Source organism: Elephantulus edwardii, unplaced genomic scaffold, assembly GCF_000299155.1.
Source record: "Elephantulus edwardii isolate Elephantulus edwardi_28Jun2011 unplaced genomic scaffold, EleEdw1.0 scaffold00175, whole genome shotgun sequence".
NCBI lineage: Eukaryota > Metazoa > Chordata > Mammalia > Macroscelidea > Macroscelididae > Elephantulus > Elephantulus edwardii.
In genome coordinates, this window is record NW_006399925.1 from 3,933,991 (window position 1) to 3,941,497 (window position 7,507).

Consider the following 7,507-nt stretch of genomic DNA (forward strand, 5'->3'; position numbering starts at 1 on the left):
TTGGAGGCAAGGATTCTGAGGCTCTGTCTAACATACTTTGTATATGTTGTGAGGAGAGGCCGGTCCTTGGAGAGGGACATCATGCTTGGGAGGGTGGCGGGACAGCGCAGGAGAGGAAGGCCCTCTATGAGTTGGATTGATTCAGTGACTGGGATAATTGGGATGGGAGTGTCAGAGAGGGTGTGATTGGCACAGGACAGAGCGGAGTTTAGGGCTGTTGTACTTAGGGTCGCTATGAGTTGCAGGCGACTTGACGGCACATAACAACAACAGCAACAACATGAGATATTCAATACTCTTCTACATCACCACATCTCAAAGTCATCATTTCTGTATTCCTTATTCATTGTCCAGTTCTCCAATATGTAGCAAGCAATATAAGACCATGGCTTAAATCAAGTACACCTGAGTCTTCAAACAGCTCTATATTGCTCTTCACTATTTTGGAGAGGTCATTTACAGAAGACTTGCTCAGTGCAATATGTCTCCTGATTTCCTGACTAATGGAACCAAAAGCCTTGAATGTTCATCCAAGCAAGATGAAATTAACAGCTTCAAACCCTTATCCATCTATCATAATGTGGACTGTTGAAGGATCTTTTCTTTCCTTGATGTTGAGATGCAATCCATACCTAAGGTTATATAGTCTTGATCTTCTGCAGCAAGTGTTCCTATCCTTGTCACTTTCAACAAGCAAAGTTGTGTCATCAGTATAACTCAGGTTCTTCATGAGTTTTTCTCTTATCCTGATGCTACACTCCTCTTCACAGAAACCAGCTTCACAAATTATTTACATAGCATTGAATAGGTATGCAGAAATAATACAACCCTGACACACACACCTTCTGATCTTAAACCATACAGTGTTCCCTTGCTCTGTTCGCATAACAGCTTCTTGGTCTAGGTAGGTTGTTATTATTGTTATTATATGCCATTAAGTCCAGTACAATTCATGGTGTCCTTGTTCTTCTGTTTTGTGCCATCCTTACACCACCTACATACAAGAGCCTATTGCAGCAGTCACCATGTCAGTCCACCTGGTTGAGGGTCTTCCTCTCCTTCACTGACCCTCACCCCTTCCTAGTTTCATGTCCTTCTGGCACTAATGGAGTTCTTGGATAAGCTTCAAGTGTAAGTTTATTGGCCATTTTTTATCTTGTTAACAATCAGCTGAGGGCTGGAAGCCTTTTGTTTAAGCAATCAGGACCTGGTGGGCTGGCCTTTGTATTTAAAAAGTCAGTTGTATATTGTATTGAAACAGATGAGGGAAAGAACAGATTAGAAGTGATAAATGATTGAGTATTATGGTTAGCACAGGAATCCAGAATTAAGGTTGTAGAGAAGTGTACTCGGGTCGGGGGTGGGGGGAAGGGACGTGGGAATTGTATAGTAATGAAGGAATTTTTTTCTTTTTCTTTTTTTTCTCTCTTTGGAGGGGGAACTGAGCTGGTGGGGAGGGGTGGGCAGGGAGAAAATTGCAGCAATGAATGGATGGAAATCAAAAACTCTATAAAAAACATTTAAAAAAAAAAAACAAAACCAGTTGGTTCCTGCCTGAGAGTGTGTCTCCAGCTTGAAGCAATTGGATGCTGGAGGGTAAATTGTCTTTTATTTACTTGAAAGCTGAGTGTTAAATGTTTGGGCAGTTTTGGGGTTTTTTGTTGTTTTTTTTTTAATTTTTTTATTTTCTTAACATTCAAGTGTGAGCTGATTGGCCATTTTTTATTTTGTTAACAAAGAGCTGTGAACTAGAAGCCTCTTGTTAAAGCAATGAGGTATAGATATAGATTCCCTATAAACACAACTAAGTGTTCTGGAATTCCCATTCTTTTAAAAATGAGCTATAATTTGTTTTTATCTATACAGTCAAATCCCTCTGCATAGTCAGGAAAACACAAATAGACAATTCTTCTGGTATTCTCTGCTTTCAGCAATGATATCCCAGTGCCATGACCACTTCCAAAATCAGTTTGACCTCCTGGTAATTCCCTGTCAATGCACTGTTACAAACCTCTTCTGAATGATCTTCAACAATATTTTGATTGTCTGAGATATTGATGATATTTTTCAATAGTTTTCCACATTCTATTGAATCACTTTTCTTGAAATTGGGAACAAACATGGATCTCTTCCAATCAGTTGACTGGCGCTAGCTGTCCTGTAAATTTCCTAACTTGAACCACTGAGCACATTCAGGGCTGCATCTGTTGGTTCAAACATGTCAGTTGGTGTTCCATCAATTCCTGCATAGTGTGTTATTAATCGACAATAAGAAAATAACTACTCCGTGATTTTTTTTATATTAATGAAGAAATTAGAAAATAAGTAAAGGAGAGGTATTAAAAATTTATTTCAACTTAAATTTTTGGAAAATTTTTGCAACTCTAATAAGAACAATCCATAGATTACTAAACAACCAATATAATTGTTTCCTGTTACATCATTATGTTAATTCCAATTTTGCTTTTGATCAGTGAGATTGCTGAACTCAAATGATTTTCATAAAAATTGCTAGAAAAACTTCAACTTATTGTGTGAATATTAATAAAAAACAACCAAAATGTGATAGACATGATATGCCAGGCTCTCAAGGATGCACTTTACTTACAAGTTGTTGTTATGTACTCTTGAGCTGATTGCTATTTACAGTGACCCTGCAAACAAGGAACCTGGATTTAACCCATTTAATCCAGACAATAGCTCCATGTCATATGCCTTGTAGTCATTCTAATTTTGCAAAAGACAAAATCAAAGAGAAAACTTTAACTAGTAGTTTAGAATGGATTCAGTTATGCAGGGACAACCCTCAAAAAGAGACAATATATCATATAAATTTAAAAGCTAGAGATCAATAGGAGAAAGGTGTGCCAAAGAGATAAAATAGTTTGGTCAAAGGCAAGAAGAAGGGAGAAGGTATTACTAATAACAAGTGCATGGATATCAGTAGATCTGCAACAAGGAATATGTGGGCTAGGGGGTGAGTGATTATGCTAGAACTGTGAACCAAAGTTATATCACAAAAAGGCTTTACAGTTAACTGAGAACTTATATAAATGTGGTAGAATTGCATATGCTGTCCATTAATATCTATCTAATATATTCTCTATTTTGGGCAAGTACCAGTCCTTGGAAAGAGACATCATGCTAGGAAGGGTGGAGGGACAGTGCAAGAGAAAAGACCCTCGATGAGATAGATTGACTCAATGACTGGGGTAATAGGAGTAGATGTGTCAGAGACAATGAAATTGGTTCAAGATAGAACAGGGTTCACAGCTGTTGTACATAGATAGGGTCACCATGATTTCAGGCAAGTTGACAACACATAACAATAATGAAAGATATCATGGGTATGAGTAGGTCATTAAATCAAACATAAATAAACTAGAAATACACTAAAATGAGGCTAACTTTGTTAACAGATACAGTTATAGGTGGCTTTTTTTTTGTCAGCATTTAGTGTGGTATTTCTTCTTCATTTTTCATTACTGTCAAGTCCTAACTGACTCATAGTCTACCCTCTAGCGGCTTTAAATCACATGAGAAGAAAGCATCCATCTTTATTCCAATGAGCAGCTGAAGTAATCCATCACCTGCCTTTGGTTAGCACCACAACGCCTTACCTTCTTAAGGCCATACTGCTTTAATGAAAGGTATTAAGCTTTTCAAACTGTTATTCCTAAGTAAATATCCTAAGGTAAAACATAATGTTATAATAAAGTTGCCATTGAAATCAAGTCTCAGCAGAGAGAACTCTGAACTATTTGTGAGAAATCTTCCTTGGTACTTTTTCCTCAATCTTACCTCACTGACTACTTATGACAAGGCAACTGTAAAAGCTTTTACTATAATGTTGTAAGTAGCTTAAAAATAGTTTCCTTCTCTTTTGTTTCCACTACACTGCTAAGGATTCATGTGATTTTTTTTTCATAGAAATATATTCCCTGAAATTTATTTTACCCACAGAAAGAAATTTTTCAACATAGTAAAGAAAAGAATCTATTGCTTATCACTAACAGCAGGTAGGAAGTTTCTCATTTAAAGAAAAATATGGGAAGTAGAACAACAGAGAATGAAAATAAATAGAGAATTTTTAAAAATGTTGCTAAAGAGAAAGAAAAGTTATATTGTATATTGCTATATACAATGGCAAATTTCAGAATGTAGACTATAACATGAAACTTTAATAACATACTGCTCAAGAGATTGGTCTCTGAAACACAATGATGTGAATTGAACACTGGCTATGCCACTTAAATGTGTTCAATTATTTAATCCCTCGCTGTAGCTCAGTTTTCTTATCTTCAAAATTGGAATGACAACACTACCTAACTAGTTTGATTCTCGTGAAGATAAATAATTCAGAAACATTAATAGTTCCTAGAAAATAGAGGGAAGCCTGGTGGCCAAGTGGGTAAGGAGTTGCACTGCTAGTACAAAGGCAAGCAGTTCAAATTCACAGCTGCTCTCCAAGAGAAAGAAAATTTCTTTTAACAGGCTCAGAAAACCCACTAGAGTGTCAAGTATTAATTGGTTCATAATTGGCGGCAATGCATGCATGAGTGAATGGGAAAATAATAGTACACACCACGCGCGTTTTTATTGTTTTACTGTTTACTTCTACTACTAATTGGATTCAAAGTTGAACATTTTAAAATGTAAACTACTTGAAGGCAGAAACTATGGTCTTTGTTTCCCTACCTCACCAAAGAAGACAGTCAACACATCCAGAGAGTTGTTTTCTATCTATGTGAGTTTCTGCTTTCAAATGTGATGATTTGAAAGTAATATTGCCCACTATTAAACAGCACTTTACATAATTTAGCACAATGATTATCATGTAACAGATTTTCTGCACACACCAGTGGAGATGGATTTCCTTTCGTTTCTAATATACTCCAGTTAGCCCTGGAAGCAATTCTGTTATAAGAAAAAAGTCAATAAAACATTTTATTATTTATACAATAAAACCATATCTTTGTTCTATATCACCCAATAGTGAAAAAAAAATGCCCTCATTGTGCTGGATATATTTAACTGGTTATATTTCTAGAAACAATAAATTATTTGTATTTATTTCTATTATCAAGTTTTTGTATAGTAGCACCTTAGATATTTCCTGCAGATAAAAATATCCTTATGATCCCTTCATTTAATAATGTAGTGGTATATTTTTATATATTTTGCTCCTTTAAACAAAACATTAAAGTCTACCTTTAAAACATTAATCTAAAAGGTTAGAGTCTACCATTCACTCCATTATACTATGGTGTTAGTCTTTTCCTATAAAGACTTACATCTTCAGAAACCAATGAAGGGTTTCTATGAGCCAAAATTGACTCAACAATAAAGAGTAGTATTCCATGATTGTTGTTGTTAAGTGCCTCTGAGCCATAGAAGACTCACATCAACCCTATGAACAAAAGACCTGAACACTTTGTATACTTTCATCATTTCTCTAAGTTCATAGAGTTTCTGGAATCAAGCTACTTTGGAAGTGGATGCCACTCCTGCTTCCAAGTTTATGTTAATTGAGGAGCTCCACCAAACACTGTCCACCATGGGTAAACATTATCGCATTTGACACATCAGTGTAACAGTATTTAACATCACAGCATTCATGAGTTACCTCTGTACAGCAAACTGACCTGTGCTATGCTGCTTAGAAGCATGTTTAACCAAAAACAATTAAAACCAGGCCTGAGACCTACAGATTAAAATCACTTACTTTTGGCATGGTAACATAACTTTCTATCCACTAGGCCAACAGAGCCGTATTTTAGGTGTTGTTATTGTTAAGTGCCATTGAGTCATAGATGACTCATAGCAACCCTATGAACAAAAGACCTGAACACCTGTATAACTTTCATCATTTCTCCAAGTTCATAGAGTTTCTGGAGGCAAGCTATTTCAGAGGTGGATACCACTCCTGCTTCCAAGCTTTTAATCGGGAATCTCTATCAAGCACCATGATACCATAGCAAATTAGAGGGAAAGAAAAAATTCAATTTCACTGATATGTTGTTGTTCTGTGCCATCAAGTTACCTTCAACTCATAGTGACCCTATGTACAACAGCTCTAAAACCTGCCTTGTCATGAGCCAGTCAGTCTCACTGACTCTCATACTCTCATTTCCCTATATCAGTCCATCTCATCTGAGGTCTTCCTCTCCTGCACTGTCCTTCCAACCTTACAAGCATGCTATCCTTCTCCAAGGATCTGAGATCCAAGGATCCAAGGATCCCTCTTGGCCACATGCCCAAACTATGTGAGACAAAACCTCAAAATCCTAGCCTCCAAGGAGAAATTTGGTTTCACTCTCTCCAATGCAGACCTATTTTTTTTTAATTGGTGATCCATGGTATGATCAAGAATCCTTTCTAGCTCAAAGACATCATTTCCTCTATCATTCTTAGTCATTATCCAGCTCTCTGATGCATACCAAGTAATTGCAAAGACTATGGACTAGACCAGGCACACCTTAGTCTCACGACTGATATTGTTGCTTCTCAATACTCTGGAGTGGTATCTGAAAACAGATTTACCTACTGTAATTTGTCTTTTTATTTCATGCTGTGATCCAAGAGTGTTGATTTGGGAGCCGAGCAATCTATAATTATTAACAACCTGAGTATTTTCTTGATCCATCATGGTGTTGCCCATTGGCCCAGTGGTAAGAATCCTTATCTTCTTGATGTTGAGTTTTAATCCATATTGCAGACTACAGTCCTTGACCTTCTGCAGCAAGTACTTCAGATCCACTTCAGTTTCAGCAAGCAAAGTTGTGACATCTCCATACCATAGGTTGTTGATAAGTCTTCCTCCAATCCTGGTGTCACATTCCTCCTCATAATGCCAGCCTATTCTGATCTATTCTGCATATATATTGAAAAGGTATGGAGACAGAACACATCTCTGACGCACTCTCTTCCTGATTTTGAACCTTACAATGTTTCCATGCTCTGTTCTGAGAGCTGCTTCCTGATCCAAGTGTAAGTTTCACATAAGCAAAATCAAAAGTTCTGGGATTCCCATTTTCCCCAAAGTTAACCACAATTTGTTGTGATCCACCCAATCAAATGCTTCTGTATAGTCAATGAAGGAAAGAGATATCCCTCTGGTACTTTTTGCTTCTTCCAAGATCCATCTGATATTAGTGATAAGGTCTCTAGTTCCATGACCTCTTCTAAACCCAGCTTATATTTCTGGTAGTTCTTAGGATCAAACTGAAATCCATATTCATCCCTACTATTCCTTAGCCCTAGTCCAAATCTACTGCCACTGAGTCAATTGTGGCTCACAGTGACCTTCCCTAGAATTTCCAAGACTGATTTTTAAGCAAGGAAAATGCCTATCTTTCTTCTGTGAGCACCTAATAGAGTTTAACTATCAATCTTTAAGTTACCAGCCAGAAACATAATACCTTGTGGCAACAGATCTCCTCAGTTAATTTTAACAGGTCTTATATGAAACTTGATTTAAATTTAGTTATTAAAAAGCAAAAATGCT